Genomic DNA, 16,506 nt, shown 5'->3' on the forward strand with positions numbered 1-16,506 from the left:
AACAGTCGTACAAAGAAATATGCATAACATACAAATGTATAAGTATCCAAATTAAGAAACATGGTCCTGTACAGTTTCTGTAACTGGGCGCAACTGCTTTGCATGTCTGCAACACGATTTTGTAAACGCCTCTTCATAACCCTATAGACGGCTATCGTTTTCGCCTACAGCCGTTTGCACTTCCCAGTTGCAAGCCGTCGAAAGCGCTGCCAGATGTGAGGCATTTCCTTTAGTTGAGTCGACTATAGGAGTATCTCAGTAGTAAAGAACAAATGTATTATAATTTCAGACATGATGCGGTATTTTTTACCAATCTTAGTGTTTATTACGTCATCTCTCTTGAACTATGTCGTACGGTAACATATTTGCGTAGGTACATTCAGCGGCATATGTGGATACAGCCAGGCGAATACAGATAGTAAGAAGTAATATAAAAGCGATGCGCAATGTGACAGTTTTTCACGCATGTAATTGCTTTGCGTCATACCTCCCGAACTATGATAGATGGTGGATACTAGCCTGCCGTGTACCTCTGGCCCCTAATGTCCCGGCACAGCTGCCACACAGAAGTACCTTGCGGGTTGCCGTCGTGCCAGGCGCCTGCAGCTGATACTATTCGACTTCACTACGCCATCCGCTGCGGTATGGAGGTCGCCACGATACCTGAACACAGCCGGCACTATTACGCATCCGCGAGGCCACGTGATGCCGACCATTTCCTGATATCCCTACACCGGGAGGTCTATGTAGGACTGCCGCCTGCATCTCTCCAGCAGAGTGTGCGGGCGAGTCTACCGCCGAATAAACAACGAGTCACCGTGCAGCACAACCGGAACGAAGACGACGCCAGTGCACCGCCGATCGTGACCACAATCGAGTCCGACTTAGGAAAGTTATTAATGGTGACACACTGTGTGCTTTCTCTTGCACCACTTTGGAACTATATTCATAGAATGACAATTATTCTTATTTGATCAGGATGATCTCTTGCGTTCATTATAGAGATTCAATTTCTGTTGTTTATGTTTTCTTGCTGCTTCCTCACAGAAATAAATTCTGTAATACGAGGCTACCTGGGAACTGTCTTCTCTGTGCGTGAACTGTCCCATAACGAGACACTTCACACCCGACAGCGATTGTTGTCTGGCAGTAAGGGATGAGTACACCAAGATTGGTTGAGATCTTTCCAGTGGTTTGGAAGAAGATGTGGAACACACACACACACACACACACACACACATATATATATATATATATATATATATATATATATATATATATATATATATATATATATATATGTATCGACACTCTTTCTAGATCTCATGGTCCAGTGATAGTACGGGAATCGGAGCAGATGTTTTCGAAATGTAACTAAATTGTTGTGGTCTTCAGCCCGAAGACGCTCTCCACGCTACTCCATCGTGGGCAGATCTTCAACTGTAGGCCACTTACCGTATTCCATCCTCAAATATTTTCACAATCCAATACTAAATTAGTGACCTCTTCTTTCAGCTATATCATAAATTTCCTTTCTCTCTCCAATTCGAATCAGTACTCCTTCATTTCTTGCTCAATCTACTCATCTAACGTTTAGTGTTCTTCTGTATCACTTTCTAATCTCGTAGTACACCATATAACTTGTTGCTTGAGGCTTTCCCGACGGACACGTTGTATATACGGTTCTCGGGCGAGACGTCGGATGTCATAGTGAAAACTCCACAATATTTCGTCAGCGCAACTGGCCGACATCTTCAGGTGCGACGAAACACACTGCTAAGGCAGGTTCTTTTTATTCTTCTTTATTGTAATTTTAAAAGCTGTACAACAGGCAGGCTATCAGCAGCGTTCTATGCTGATCTTCAGCCAGAGAATACACAATGAGGAAATACAGAAATATTATACATAGGTTACAGAACGGTGGGAAAGAAAACAGTTGACACAGAAAGACAAAACGGAGCCATTCACACTCGACGAGAATCCACACTTGAAACTGTTGATACGATGCACAAACACTGAAGACGACGATGGCACAGGTGAACGACGGAGTGCGACGGTGAACACTGAACACTAAACACGACGGCACACACGAGAGACTGATGGCGATGATCTCTGGCGCCCGAAAGTCCACGTAGCGTGTGCGAGTCCGGGGACCTGCCAAGAGGGGAAGAAGGGCGGGGAAGGTGGAGGTGGAGAGGGGAGAACAAAGACGCCAGTGGCTGAGGAGATGGGAGGAGGAGTAGAGGGAAAGGGGAGGGGAAGCATGGGGGAGGAGTGGGAAGAAAGGGGGGAGGGAGGGAGGGTGCCCAAAGGAACAGAGACATGAAGAGGGAAGGAGGATCAAAGTTGGTAGGAGGGGTATATGGAGGGAAGGAGGACATCATCAGGGAGGGGGAGCTGGCGGAAGCCACCTTGGGAGAGGGTAAGGAGGGTAGAGAGATGGAGACCGGGTGGGACGTGGGAATACAGGCGCGGCAGTGGGCGGGGGCGGGAGAGGATGGGCGAGACAAGCGGGTGAGGAGGACCGAGTTTGCGGGAGGTGTACTGGATCCGTATCCTCTCAAGGAAAAGGGGGAGGTGGGGGAATGGAATGAGATCGTACAGGATCCGCGTGGGGGAGGGGAGACGGATGCGATAGGCGAGGTGGAGAGCATGGCGTTCAAGGATTTGGAGGTATTTGTAAAAGGTAGGGGGGGGGGGGCGGAGATGCAGGCCGGATGGGGGTAACAAAGGATAGGGCTGATGAGGGATTTATAGGTGTGGAGTATGGTGCTAAGGCAGGACCAGGGCACCCTATTTATGCCAGTCTTAGGCAGGAAGTGCGCATGCGTGGAGGCGCCAAATTCGATGGCCAATGGCGACGATATCAACTGATAGCTGGAAGGACAGCAACGCCACTTACAGCATGAAGAACCAAAGACTTCGGCGCACGCGCGGAGGCTGCCGCCGCTGCTCTGCGCTGCCATCGGCCGCCCCAGCGACCTCTGTCGGAAGCCGCAAGCAAAACTGCGCGTCCACGTAGGCGCCTTGATTATCCTCCCGTTACCCACAGAATATTTATGTTGCTGGCGAATCGTCGTCAGTCTTATGACCAATAGCATTCCTCTCTGCTCGAGGCGACTTCAATATGGCCAGTGCTGGATCCCAAGCTGGACTAAGCTGAAAGCCCGTGTCTCTGTTTACAAGATTCGTCGAGTAACGTATTTCCACTGCTTCCGTAATAACACTGTCCCAGTACGAACTCGTCGATGCGAGAATTTTTGTATGTTGATAATTCATAGAATGGCCTGTACTGAGACAATGCTCGGCCACTGCAGACTTTTCTGGTTGTTCCAGACGAGTGTAGCGTCGGTCTTCAGTGCATCTCTCTTTTACAGTGCGACAAGTTTGCCGTCTTCTTAGGCCAAGGCTGTCCTTAGATGAGCCCAAGAAAGCTCTGAGTTTTTCCGGCGGACGGAAAACACATTAAACTTTATGCCTCTTCAATAATCTTCCTATTTTTGAAGAGACACCGCCGATGTATGGCAAGATGACCCCTTTGTTCTTCGCCTTCTTCCACTTCCTCACGCTGGGTAACCCGCTTCGGTTGTAAGGCACGGCGAATCTCCCGTTTGGAGTATCCATTTTGTTGGAAAATGGTACGCAGATGGAGTAGCTCATTGGAGAAGCTGTCTGAGTCTGATATGGCTCGTGCTCTGTGGACCAACGTCCTCAGTACGCCAGTTCGTTGCGAAGGATGGTGACAGCTGGTGGCCTGTAGTCCGTGTGCGTTGGTTTACGGTACACTGATTCAGAAACAGGACTACCAGCTTTCGGCAGAGAGATGATGTTTCTTTAAAAATTCTCGCCAGTCACATATGAGTGGGGAGAGTAGCGCCACTATGATACTGCAAATCAGATTTGCTTTAAATACACTCTGCAACGGTCGAGTGTTGGACGTGGTGAGTTGTTGTTACGCAAACATTCCTTTAAGACGACAAAGACGACATTAAACAGGGTGTTTCAAAAATGACCGGTATATTTGAAACGGCAATACAAACTAAACGAGCAGCGATAGAAATACACCGTTTGTTGCAATATGCTTGGGACAACAGTATATTTTCAGGAAGACAAACTTTCGAAATTACAGTAGTTACAATTGTCAACAACAGATGGCGCTGCGGTCTGGGAAACTCTATAGTACGATATTTTCCACATATCCACCATGCGTAGCAATAATATGGCGTAGTCTCTGAATGAAATTACCCGAAACCTTTGACAACGTGTCTGGCGGAATGGCTTCACATGCAGATGAGATGTACTGCTTCAGCTGTTCAACTGTTTCTGGATTCTGGTGGTACACCTGGTCTTTCAAGTGTCCCCACAGAAAGAAGTCACAGGGGTTCATGTCTGGCGAATAGGGAGGGCAATCCACGCCGCCTTCTGTATGTTTCGGATAGCCCAAAGAAATCACACGATCATCGAAATATTCATTCAGGAAATTAAAGACGTCGGCCGTGCGATGTGGCCGGGCACCATCTTGCATAAACCACGAGGTGTTTGCAGTGTCGTCTAAGGCAGTTTGTACCGCCACAAATTCACGAAGAATGTCCAGATAGCGTGATGCAGTAATCGTTTCGGATCTGAAAAATGGGCCAATGATTGCTTTGGAAGAAATTGCGGCCCAGACCAGTACTTTTTGAGGATGCAGGGACGATGGGACTGCAACATGGGGCTTTTCGGTTCCCCATATGCGCCAGTTCTGTTTATTGACGAAGCCGTACAGGTAAAAATAAGCTTCGTCAGTAAACAAAATGCTGCCCACATGCATATCGCCGTCATCAATCCTGTGCACAATATCGTTAGCGAATGTCTCTCGTGCAGCAATGGTAGCGGCGCTGAGGGGTTGCAGCGTTTGAATTTTGTATGGATAGAGGTGTAAACTCTGGCGCATGACACGATACGTGCACGTTGGCGTCATTTGGACCGCAGCTGCAACACGGCGAACGGAAACCCGAGGCCGCTGTTGGATCACCTGCTGCACTAGCTGCGCATTGCCCTCTGTGGTTGCCGTATGCGGTCGCCCTACCTTTCCAGCACGTTCATCCGTCACGTTCCCAGTCCGTTGAAATTTTTCAAACAGATCCTTTATTGTATCGCTTTTCGGTCCTTTGGTTACATTAAACCTCCGTTGAAAACTTCGTCTTCTTGCAACAACACTGTGTTCTAGGCGGTGGAATTCCAACACCAGAAAAATCCTCTGTTCTAAGGAATAAACCATGTTGTCCACAGCACACTTGCACGTTGTGAACAGCACACGCTTACAGCAGAAAGACGACGTACAGAATGGCGCACCCACAGACTGCGTTGTCTTCTATATCTTTCACATCACTTGCAGCGCCATCTGTTGTTGAAAATTGTAACTACTGTAATTTCGAAAGTTTGTCCGCCTGAAAATGTACTGTTGTCCCAAGCATATTGCAACAAACGGTGTATTTCCATCGCTGCTCGTTTAGTTTTTATTGCCGTTAAAAATATACCGGTCATTTTTGAAACACCCTGTACATACCTCACTGTGTTTGAACGAGGTCGTGTAATAGGGCTGCTGGAAGCTGAATGTTCCTTCTGCGATATTGCAGGAACACTTGGCAGGAATGTAGCCACTGCACATGATTGCTGGGAGCGGTGGTCAGGAACTGTACGGCCGCAAGAAGACCGGGTTCCGGACGACCGCTTGGCACTACCGAGAGGGAAGACCGTGGCGCATCGCACTGCATCTGCAGCAGCAATTTCAGCAGCAGGTGGCATCACAGGGACACAACGAACTGTTACAAATCGGTTACATCAAGGACAGCCCCGAGCTAGACTCCCTGTAGCGCGCATTCGACTGGCCTCAAAACACCGCCATTTCCGACTTCAGCGGTGTCAAGCGATACCTCGCTGGAGGGCAGGGTGGAGTTCTGTTGTGTTTTCTGGTGCAAGCTGGTTCTGTCTCGGTGCTAGTGATGGCCGTGTGTTGGTTAGAAAGAGGTCAGTTTAGGGCCTGCAACCGACCTTTCGGAGAGCTAGACAAACTGGGCTTAAACCTGGAGTTCTGGTCTAGGGAGAGATTTCGTCTGACCGGAGGAGCACTCTCGTAGATATCTCACGCAGCCTGACTGCAAAATTGTACGCCAATGTGGTGATTCGACCTGTCGTGCTGCCATTCAGCAACAGCGTTTCAGGGGGTGCTTACCATCAGGACAACGCTAGCCCACATACTGTTGTTGTCACCCAGCATGCCCCACAGAGTGTCGACATGTTGCCTTGGTGTGCTCGATCACCAGACCTGTCCCAAATCGTGCACGCATGGGACATCATCCCTTTATTGACCGACCATGTGCATCATACACGGAACTCCATCCCACGTATTTACGTCCGGCACCTATAGAACACAATCGATGCATGCTTGTATTCAACATTCTGGCGGCTAGACCGGTTATTAATTTAACAGCATTTCACATTTGCAATGGGTCATCTAACTCTTACATTAACTGGTGGTCCTGCCATGTTAATCACTTAAATATGTTACCTGGACAAATGTATTCCCTAAAGTTCATTACTCTATATTAATTATTTTTTGATGTTGCGAGAATTTTTCCGTCAATATATTGTAGCCATTGGAGTCGGTGATGCGTTCGAATTCACTTAATATGCATTGTGGTATTTGTTTAACATTCCTAGCAATGGAAGGTGGTTATACCGATTATGTAATTAATTTATGGTCTCAATAAGGTGTGGTATGTGTTCATACAATACTTGCTTTTGATTAGATACTGTTTGTCATCAGGCGTGGGCTACTGCATCTTACATCTATATTCTATGGTAGATATTACATAAACCTTATCGAGGTTTTACCAGTCGCAGAGGTGTGCATTATACGCTGCGCACCATTCCATCTTCCAAGTGTACCTCTGACGGCACCAACCGAGCCGTGCAGGTCGATACTGTGGCGTGAGTGGAAGCAGGGCTGGAGAAGTGCGTGCCCGTAGTCCCACTGCTAATAACCGATTCGCAACAGTTTCTGTTGACGCGTTTGGGCTCACAAGCCCTCTTATCGGTGCTGTGGTAGCTGTACCCAGTGCTGGCCATACAAAATGACGATGCTACTTCGACGTCCAGAAGCTCGTCTGATGACATAATAAGTTTCATGTAACCACTGATACCAGCATCATTGCACAGCTGAGGCAGCACGTCCAACTTGTGTGAAAATTCTCCGAAAGAACGATCCCGCTGCTTGGAAGGCCACAATTTGACCCTTTCAAATTCGCTCAGTTGGCTGTAGGAAACACAAAATGACGATGCTACTTCGACGTCCAGAAGCTCGTCTGATGACATAATAAGTTTCATGTAACCACTGATACCAGCATCATTGCACAACTGAAGCAGCACATCCAACTTGTGTGAAAATTCTCCGAAAGAACGATCCCGCTGCTTGGAAGGCCACAATTTGACCCTTTCAAATTCGCTCAGTTGGCTGTAGGAAACACAAAATGACGATGCTACTTCGACGTCCAGAAGCTCGTCTGATGACATAATAAGTTTCATGTAACCACTGATACCAGCATCATTGCACAGCTGAAGCAGCACGTCCAACTTGTGTGAAAATTCTCCGAAAGAACGATCCCGCTGCTTGGAAGGCCACAATTTGACCCTTTCAAATTCGCTCAGTTGGCTGTAGGAAACACAAAATGACGATGCTACTTCGACGTCCAGAAGCTCGTCTGATGACATAATAAGTTTCATGTAACCACTGATACCAGCATCATTGCACAACTGAAGCAGCACATCCAACTTGTGTGAAAATTCTCGGAAAGAACGATCCCGCTGCTTGGAAGGCCACAATTTGACCCTTTCAAATTCGCTCAGTTGGCTGTAGGAAACACAAAATGACGATGCTACTTCGACGTCCAGAAGCTCGTCTGATGACATAATAAGTTTCATGTAACCACTGATACCAGCATCATTGCACAGCTGAGGCAGCACGTCCAACTTGTGTGAAAATTCTCCGAAAGAACGATCCCGCTGCTTGGAAGGCCACAATTTGACCCTTTCAAATTCGCTCAGTTGGCTGTAGGAAACACAAAATGACGATGCTACTTCGACGTCCAGAAGCTCGTCTGATGACATAATAAGTTTCATGTAACCACTGATACCAGCATCATTGCACAACTGAAGCAGCACATCCAACTTGTGTGAAAATTCTCCGAAAGAACGATCCCGCTGCTTGGAAGGCCACAATTTGACCCTTTCAAATTCGCTCAGTTGGCTGTAGGAAACACAAAATGACGATGCTACTTCGACGTCCAGAAGCTCGTCTGATGACATAATAAGTTTCATGTAACCACTGATACCAGCATCATTGCACAGCTGAAGCAGCACGTCCAACTTGTGTGAAAATTCTCCGAAAGAACGATCCCGCTGCTTGGAAGGCCACAATTTGACCCTTTCAAATTCGCTCAGTTGGCTGTAGGAAACACAAAATGACGATGCTACTTCGACGTCCAGAAGCTCGTCTGATGACATAATAAGTTTCATGTAACCACTGATACCAGCATCATTGCACAACTGAAGCAGCACATCCAACTTGTGTGAAAATTCTCCGAAAGAACGATCCCGCTGCTTGGAAGGCCACAATTTGACCCTTTCAAATTCGCTCAGTTGGCTGTAGGAAACACAAAATGACGATGCTACTTCGACGTCCAGAAGCTCGTCTGATGACATAATAAGTTTCATGTAACCACTGATACCAGCATCATTGCACAGCTGAAGCAGCACGTCCAACTTGTGTGAAAATTCTCCGAAAGAACGATCCCGCTGCTTGGAAGGCCACAATTTGACCCTTTCAAATTCGCTCAGTTGGCTGTAGGAAACACAAAATGACGATGCTACTTCGACGTCCAGAAGCTCGTCTGATGACATAATAAGTTTCATGTAACCACTGATACCAGCATCATTGCACAGCTGAAGCAGCACGTCCAACTTGTGTGAAAATTCTCCGAAAGAACGATCCCGCTGCTTGGAAGGCCACAATTTGACCCTTTCAAATTCGCTCAGTTGGCTGTAGGAAACACAAAATGACGATGCTACTTCGACGTCCAGAAGCTCGTCTGATGACATAATAAGTTTCATGTAACCACTGATACCAGCATCATTGCACAGCTGAAGCAGCACGTCCAACTTGTGTGAAAATTCTCCGAAAGAACGATCCCGCTGCTAGGAAGGCCACAATTTGACCCTTTCAAATTCGCTCAGTTGGCTGTAGGAAACACAAAATGACGATGCTACTTCGACGTCCAGAAGCTCGTCTGATGACATAATAAGTTTCATGTAACCACTGATACAGCATCATTGCACAGCTGAAGCAGCACGTCCAACTTATGTGAAAAATTCTCCGAAAGAACGATCCCGCTGCTTGGAAGGCCACAATTTGACCCTTTCAAATTCGCTCAGTTGGCTGTAGGAAACACGAGTGCGTCTCCGTAGCATGACTGTCTACTTGCCTCAGACGTCTACACCACACTGATCGCTCTCGCTGTGAGCATTTCCTATGGGCTGTAGTAGCTGTGGCACTAGGTTATCTGTCGGCAGATGGCGTTGAAAGCATCGTCAGTACATCTGCTATCCCCCAAGTGGTGCAGGTGGTGTATGCTGTCATCGCATCAAAATAGACGTCGTCTTTTTTTCCCTGCAGTGTATACAGACTGACTGGAGTTTTCTATGTACAGAGACTCGCATACATCCCCGGTTACAAACAAACATCTACCGTAGTCACTTCCTACACTGTCCGCCCCCGGTAGCTGAGTGGTCTGCGCGTCAGAACGTCAATCCTAACGGTTCGATTCCCTGCTGGGTCGGAGATTTTCTCCGCTCAGGGACTGGGTGTTGTGTTGTTCTAATCGTCATCATTTCATCCCCATCGACGTGCAAGTCGCCGAAGTGGCGTCAAATCGAAAGACTTGCACCAGGCGAACGGTCTACCCGACGGGAGGCCCTAGCCACACGACATTTCATTTCACTTCCTACACTGTGTAAACAACGTCTCTAAAATTATTACACCAGTTCATCATAAGCAGCGTATGCGACGTATATTAAACACTTACCTGGAACCTGTAAGTAGGGTTATGATGGAATAGAACGCTACGGGTCTATTGGTCTTGGACGATCCCGTCATCGACTGAACACGGTTGAGCACACCACTACATGCTAGATCATAATGCAGCCAATCTCATCACCCGAACGTGCAGAATTAGGATGAATTCAACTCATATTGTTCTTCTTCTGTCAAATCGGTCGACGTTCCAACGCACGAAACATGGCCTGTAAGGAGCTGATAAGTTCAGTTCAAGATAGGTTCAAATGGCTATGAGCACTACGGGACTTAACATCTGAGGTCATCAGTCCCCTAGACTTAGAACTACTGAAACCTAACTAACCGAAGGACAGCTCTATTCCATCATAACCCTAGTTTCAGGTTCCAGGTAAGTGTTTAACATACGTCGCATTTGCTGCTTATGAAGAACTGGAGTATCCATCTACATGGATACTCTGCAAATTACACTTAACTGCCTGGCAGAGGGTTCATTGAAATATCATCGCAATAATTCTCCATTTTTCCATCCTCGAAAAGCGCGTGGAGAAAATGAACACCTATATCTTTCCGTGCGAGCTCTGATTTCCCTTATTTCATTATAATGAACGTTTGTCTCTGTGTATGTCGGCGTCAACAACATATTCTCGTATTCGGAGGAGAAGGTTCGTGAGAAGATTCCGCGGAACGAAAAACGCCTTTGTTTTAATGGTGTCCATCTCCAATTCTGTATCATGTCCATAACACTCTCTCCCCTATTTCGCGATAATGCAAAACGTGATGCTGTTCTTTGAACTTCCTCGATGTACTCCGTTAATCCTATAAGCTAAGAATCCGAGGCCGTGCAGCAGTACTTCAAGAGAGGACGGACCAGCATAGTGTGGGCGGTCTCTTTAGTAGATCTGTTACAGTTCTCAGTTCTTTATGTGTTCGGAGTACCTTACATTAAAATTTAAAATTTATCTAGTTTATCCAATAATTGAGGAAATACTCACCTCCTTCTTTTTGAGACAGATAACTCAGGAGGAGTGATATGTTGTTGTTGTGGTGGTCTTCAGTCCTGAGACTGGTTTGATGCAGCTCTCCATGCTAATCTATCCTGTGCAAGCTCCTTCATCTCCCAGTACCTACTGCAACCTACATCATTCTGAATCTGCTTAGTATATTAATCTCTTGGTCTCCCTCTACGATTTTTACCCTCCACGCTGCCCTCCAATACTAAATTGGTGATCCCTTGATGCCTCAGGACATGTCCTACCAACCGATCCCTTCTTCTAGTCACGTAGTGCCACAAACTTCTCTTCTCCCCAGTCCTATTCAATACCTCCTCATTAGTTACCTGATCTACCCACCTTTCAACATTCTTCTGTAGCACCACATTTCGAAAGCTTCTATTCTTTTCTTGTCCAACAATTTATTGTCCATGTTTGATTCCATACATGGCTACACTCCATACAAATACTTTCAGAAACGACTTCCTGACACTTAAATCTATATCGACGTTAACAAGGCTGCAGAAACGCTTTCCTTGCCATTGCCAGTCTACATTTTATATCCTCTCTACTTCGACCATCATCAGTTATTTTGCTCCCCAAATAGCAAAACTCCTTTACTACTTCAAGTGTCTCATCTCCTAATCTGATTCCCTCAGCATCACCCGACCTACATTCCATTATCCTCGTTTTGCTTTTGTTGATGTTCATCTTATACATTACTTTCAAGACACTGTCCATTCCGTTCAACTGCTCTTCCAAGTCCTTTGCTGTCTCTGACAGAATTACAATGTCATCGGCGAACCTCAAAGTTTTTATTTCTTCTCCATGGATTTTAATACCTACTCCAAATTTTTCTTTTGTTTCCTTCACTGCTTGCTCAATATATAGATTGAATACCATCGGGGATAGGCTACAACCCTGTCTCACTCCCATCCCAACCACTGCTTCCCTTTCATGTCCCTCGACTCTTATAACTGCCATCTGGTTTCTGTACAAATTGTAAATAGCCTTTCGCTTCCTCTATTTTGCCCCTGCCACCTTTAGAATTTGAAAGAGAGTATTCCAGTCAATATTATCAAAAGCTTTCTCTAAGTCTACAAATGCTAGAAACATAGGTTTGCCTTTCCTTAATATTTCTTTTAAGATAAGTAGTAAGGTCAGTTTTGCCTCACGTGTTCCAACATTTCTACGGAATCCAAACTGATCTTCCCCGAGGTCGGCTTTTACCAGTTTTTCCATTCGTCTGTAAAGAATTCGTGTTAGTATTTTGCAGTCGTGACTTATTAAACTGATACTTCGGTAATTTTCACATCTGTCAACACCTGCTTTCTTTGGGATTGGAATTATTATATTCTTCTTAAAGTTTGGGGGTATTTCGCCTGTCTCATAAATCTTGCTCACCAGATAGTAGAGTTTTGTCAGGACTGGCTCTCCCAAGACCGTCAGTATTCCTAATGGAATTTTGTCTACACCCGGGGCCTTGTTTCGACTCAGGTCTTTCAGTGCTCTGTCAAACTCTTCACGCAGTATCGCATCTCCCATTTCATCTTCATTACATCCTCTTCCATTTCCATAATATTGTCCTCAAGTACATCGCCCTTGTATAGACCCTCTATATACTCCTTCCACCTTTCTGCTTTCCCCTCTTTGCTTAGAACTGGGTTTCCATCTGAGATCTTGATAGTCATACAAGTGGCTCTCTTTTCTCCAAAGGTCTCTTTAATTTTCCTGTAGGCTGTACCTATCTCCTAGTGAGATAAGCCTCTACATCCTTACATTTGTCCTCTAGCCATGCCTGCAGAGCCATTTTGCACTTCCTGTCGATCTCATTTTTGAGACGGTTGTATTCTTTTTTGCCTGCTTCATTTACTGCATTTTTATATTTTCTCCTTTCATCAATTAAATTTAGTATTTCTTCTGTTACCCAAGGATTTCTAATAGCCCTCGTCTTTTTAGCTACTTGATCCTATGCTGCATTCACTACTACATCCCTCAGAGCTATCCATTCTTCTTCTACTGTATTTGTTTCCCCCATTCCTGTCAATTGTTCCCTTATGCTGTCCCTGAAACTCTGTACAACCTCTGGTGTAGTCACTTTATCCAGGTCCCATCTCCTTAAATTCCCACCTTTTTCCAATTTCTTCAGTTTTAATCTACAGTTCATAACCAATAGATTGTGGTCAGAGTCCACATCTGCCCCTGGAAATGTCCTACAATTTAAAACCTGGTTCCGTAATCTCTGTCTTACCATTATGATACCTTTTAGTATCTCCAGGATTCTTCCATGGATACAACCTTCTTTTATGATTCTTGAACCAAGTGTTAGCTATGATTAAGTTATGCTCTGTGCAAAATTCTACCAAACAGCTTCCTCTTTCATTTCTTAGTCCCAATCCATATTCACCTACTATGTTTCCTTCTCTACCTTTTCCTACTGTCGAATTCCAGTCACCCATGACTATTAAATTTTCGTCTCCCATCACTATCTGAAAAATTTCTTTTATTTCATCATACATTTCTTCAATTTCTTCGTCATCGGCAGAGCTAGTTGGCATATGAACTTGTACTACTGTAGTAGGCATTGGCTTCGTGTCTATCCTGGCCACTATAATACGTTCACTAAGCTGTTTATAGTAGCTTACCCGCACTCCTATTTTTTTATTCGTTATTAAAGCTGCCCCTGCATTACCCCTATTTGATTTTTTATTTATAACCCTGTATTCACCTAACCAGAAGTCATGTTCCTCCTGCCACCGAACTTCACTAATTCCCACTTTATCCAACTTTAAAGCCATTTCCCTTTTTAAATTTTCTAACCTACCTGCCCGCGTAAGGGATCTGACGTTCCACGCTCCGATCCGTAGAATGCCCGTTTTCTTTCTCCTGATAACGTCGTCCTCTTGAGTAGTCCCCGCCCGGAGATCCGAATGGGGGACTATTTTACCTCCGGAATATTTTACCCAAGAGGACGCCATCATCATTTAACCATACAGTAAAGCTGCATGCCCTCGGAAAAAATTACCGCTGTAGTTTCCCTTTGCTTTCAGCCGTTCGCAGTACCACAACAGCAAGGCGGTTTTGGTTAATGTTACAAGGCCAGATCAGTCAATCATCCAGACGGTTGCCCCTGCAACTGCTGAAAAGGCTGCTGCCCATCTTCAGGAACCACACGTTTGTCTGGCCTCTCAACAGATACCCTTCCGTATCTACGGTACGGCTATCTGTATCGTCGAGGCACGCAAGCCTCCCCACCAACGGCAAGGTCCATGGGTCGTGGGGGGAGGGGAGTGATATAGCAGCGTAAAAAGTTGACGATAGAGCTAACTGCGCTACAAATTTTACAAGATGGATCGTGGCTCACGCTGTCGAGTCTCGATTTTTCCTAATAGCAACTCCACGTATAAATCCTCAGAGTATGATAGAGTGTTATAATGTCCCCATGCTATGTAGTTATACGAAATTGAAGTGAATTCTATGCTGTACGCTTGATAGGAAGTCACAGTACAGAGTATTACGAGTCATTCATTTCACTTGACGTTCCAATTAGCAGTAGCCGGTGAATTCATGTCGTGCACCCCAGCTTGGCTGTGCGGCCACGTACCGTCTGCATTCCCTGGGCCAAGGCGGACACGCGATGCCGGCCGGCCCACCTCAGTGCCTACGGACACAATGCGCTTCCGGGAGATTAGCGGAACGACTCTGGCGCGAAGTAAAGCTGGCATCCTCAGGTCACTGTCCAAACGAGAAGACTGTCAGAGGCATGCACATGACACCTCTTGATGGAGCAGGTACCCAAAACACACGGTATTTCCATTTTTACCCACGTGAGAAGGAAACGAGAACCCAACGATTTTTTCCACCACAAATGCAAGCTTCCCATTTGCTGACAGCAACAAACTGTCGAATAGAGAGCGATGGACATAGTCAGAGGAAGACAGAAAGTAGCTGTAGGGAGGAAACTATCCAAGGAAAGAATATGTTAGAACTTGAAACGAAAACCAGCACCATCTGGAGAAAGCGAAATAGGAGTTGCGAGGACATTTCTGCCAGCTGAAAACCTAGTGATTATCCGCAACAAACAAAAGTATAGGAAGGAAAAGTTTATAAAGGTAATAACACCTCAAATTTGCTAAAGACCACCACACCTAACTTCAGAATCAGCTCGTCCCCATATACCTAACCGAACTGGAAAATTCCATAACTTCAGGAAGGAGACTCCTGTTGCTACTGTAGAGTATAGCTGTTGCCGGGGTCGTCCGTGAAGCGCCGCTCCCCGACGCTTGCCGTGCAGCCGTTATTCACACCAGATTGCGTAATACAAAGTACTACAAAACTTGCTGCCATTTCACTCTGCGGCATCTCAACATACAATATGGTGGGACCGAAGCTGCAGCAGTTAGGGGTAAGGAATTTACTGGACGAACAATGCTAAATAAGCTTCACTTATTCCAATTTAGAAACCAGATTCAGACCTGCATTTCCTAATGACGTGATTTCAGACCACTTTGTTCGATGCATTTTTGTCAGATTCATCTCTGAGTGGCACATTAGACTCAGTTAGTTGCTTGCAACTATTTTCACAGTCAATCACAAGTTCCCACTTAAATTTGTAGCCAGTTAGCGTTTTTGAGTGTTTGATTTATTCTGAAGCCAGATTGCCTGCGAAAACCTGTAACCTTTCATTGTTAGACTGCATATCAGGAGCCATTAATTCTAAGGTAAGGTCAGATTGACTATAATGTGCCCCGACCCTTATTATAAACACATTTGAATACTTCGAAGGTGACATTTTATACAGTTATGTTCTTGAAAGCAGTTAATGAATAGATCAATTTAAAACCACTCTCCCATTAGTTTACCAAAAAAAAAAACCTACAACGCGTTATCACCAATCAAGTGTTCCTCTAGTGAGAGTGCATCTAAAATGGAGATAGGACCACACTCAACTCCTGAGTCAGTACTGCACTTTAGTTCAACGTATGATGTGTGGTGCATTGAAGTAGCCCATCCTAAACATGGAATATGTGATGCAAGGTTAGCTTCCTTCGGTGGTTGGCCTTAAGCTATTGAGAAACGTCCTTACAAGCTAAGTGAGGCTGGAGTCTTCTATATCAGTGATGGTGACCAAACTGCATTCGTCCGCTGTAGTGTGGGGTTAAGATGCTGGGAGGAATCACACCATTCGTGAGTCGAATATGCTGTTTGGTTTTCTAAGTGCCCATGTAACTACTGTAAATGCAAAGATTTTTTGAAGAATATTTGTCTAAACAGAGATGAGAAAATTACTGTGAAGCACGTGGCTAACATTAAATCTCCATCTTTTCTTCTGAAAGGAGCATCAGAGCGCCATGTGCCTGTGAGAGCTTAAGCACTACTCACCTGTGTAAAATCTACTTCCAAGAA

This window comes from Schistocerca gregaria, chromosome X (assembly GCF_023897955.1).
Source record: "Schistocerca gregaria isolate iqSchGreg1 chromosome X, iqSchGreg1.2, whole genome shotgun sequence".
Lineage (NCBI taxonomy): Eukaryota > Metazoa > Arthropoda > Insecta > Orthoptera > Acrididae > Schistocerca > Schistocerca gregaria.